General features: G+C 41.0%; 1 protein-coding gene across 1 annotated transcript in view; it reads left to right on the top strand.

Moving 5' to 3' along the window:
• Positions 1-2,244, top strand: part of LOC108751692 (zinc finger protein 628-like) — a 30,098-nt gene that overhangs the window by 13,675 nt on the left and 14,179 nt on the right. The window lies entirely within an intron of this gene.

Raw genomic sequence — 2,244 nt, 5'->3', positions numbered from 1 at the left:
TTTTTCAAGCTTAAATCTTAAACAGTGGCTTAAGCAACGTAAAACCTATCGCATTAATCGATTGTCGCGATGATCCACGAAGATATTTAAGTAAAACATTCGTGGGAAAGCCACAGTCCCTTTTTATTTAATTCGCGCCTTCGTCGACGAGCGACAGATGTTCCGGGTTGGGCACAAAGAGCCCGTTGCAAGAGATTAACGGTAATTACGCGATTTCGAGGAGTCGCGAATCGTGAGGAGTGCAGAAACTGGAAGGCGGCCGGAGAGCAAAGACGTGGCCGGCAGACTGACTATCTCTCTTTCTCTCTCTCTCTCTCTCTCTCTCTCTCTCTATCTTGGCTTTGTTTCCGAACCATACCGGAAGCAGACGCTTTCGTGCGGTGACAATAGCGAGACTGCCTCGCCTCATCCACCTTACTTCCCACAATCCGTCGTTTCCTTCGCGATCTCTCGACACAGGCGTTCCGGCGGTGCTTATTAATGAAAACCCTCCCACTACGTGGCACCACTTTCCTTTCCTTTCCTTCGTATATCCGTAAACGGGATGACGGTGACCGCTCCGAGAGCTTCCATCTTGCCAGGTGGACAACAGAAGCAATTAAGGGTGACAATTGTTATGCGTGAGAGTCTATTGTCAAGATCGGTATACTAACGTGACCATCTTGCTTTAATTACAGTTAAATACTGGGGTTGTGAATATATCGCTCTAGCCTTCTTTATCCTTTAACGTTTTACACGAACCGTTGACCGGAATAGCTTTCTCATCATGAAAGATAAAAAAAAAAACCAGATGACGCGTCGTTGCGTTTTAAAATCTTGAACGTATGACATAAATATAAATTTTATTGTACGTAAATATACAGTGGTAAACACATTTGCGATATTAAAATAGTTATACTCCAAGCTAATCTTGAGCAGTATTTAAATCCTTTTTCTTTACATGCGTTTTCGAAATGTATAATAGATTTTCAATAATTTAAAAAAAATGATAATCTCTTAGGAGAGTAAGAACGATATTGTAGCAACGATCGCAATTTCAGCCATGCAATCATTCATCTACCGATTTTCGCCGGAAACCTACCTTCGGATCCCGTTGAACGATGAGGATTAAGATTCGTTGATATCGGCGATATCGTTGCAAAGAAGTCGAACGTCGCGCGCGAAGACAGGTCGGCTCTTCCATATATAATATATTGATCGCGGCGCGACGTGAATCATGCGTGCGCGCAATAATATTCCGCGGTTGGCATATTCATACCCTGTATAAATTGTCAGCCTGGACACGCATCGAACCGCACCGTCGGAGCATTGTGACGACTGGCGCCCGTGTGACAATGAACTAGAAGAGTGAGAGAGAAAGAGAGAAGTGGAAAGAAGTACGCGCGCGACGCTTCGTGAACACAGGTGTGCCTGGCGTCCCGGCGCCTAGGAGCTCGAGCTGCGTGCGTCTTCCATCTCCCTCCTTGCCTCCCTTATTCCTTTTCTCACGTCTGCGGTTGAAAATCAAGAGGCTTTATAGCGTTAACGAGTCGCACCAAGAAAGTGCGTACAGTACGTTTATGAAGATAATAATAATAATTGGCGTTGAGTACTTTGAAGAGATATAAGTTTTGGGAACGAGAATTTAAGGAAGTAAGGAGAATTTAAGGAAGCTTCGTCGAACTAATTTGTTACTGTTATCATGATGCAATGCACACATCTTCAGATATGTTCAATAGATAAATAGATAAATTGCGGTAAATTCAAGGAGTTGTCATACATAATCGCGAAGTGATCTTCTCACTAATAAATTCTGTATAAATATTGATAGTATTGTATATACTATACATATTACGGAATACAGATTTTTAGTGGAAGTTGGAAAGCGTATAGAATCACAAAAGAATATTCCTGAGAAGGGTGCAATCAATATCGCGTGCGGAAACACGAGCTGTCCAGGAGAAATTGATAAATTAGCTACTTAACGGTTTAACAGTTGGACGATGGCGATTTATCAGAAAAAGGAAATTGCTATTAACGGCAAGATGGAAGTGATTTTGCATTATTAGATATGAAATCAGTAAGATTAGATTTTCAACAGTCTGGTGCAAATTAATATCGAGATAATAACATTAGTTATTATTTTTGTAGCCATTATTATAGGATTGAAAAGTAAATTCTTTCTGTTTTTCGTTTAATTAGAAGCGTGAAAAAAAAATAATCAAATTCCAAGGAATGTATCTCGTATGTACACGGTATTCGTAT

This window comes from Trachymyrmex septentrionalis, unplaced genomic scaffold (genome assembly GCF_001594115.1).
Source record: "Trachymyrmex septentrionalis isolate Tsep2-gDNA-1 unplaced genomic scaffold, Tsep1.0 scaffold51, whole genome shotgun sequence".
Taxonomy (NCBI): Eukaryota; Metazoa; Arthropoda; class Insecta; order Hymenoptera; family Formicidae; genus Trachymyrmex; species Trachymyrmex septentrionalis.
This window is presented reverse-complemented; position numbering and strand designations above follow the sequence as displayed.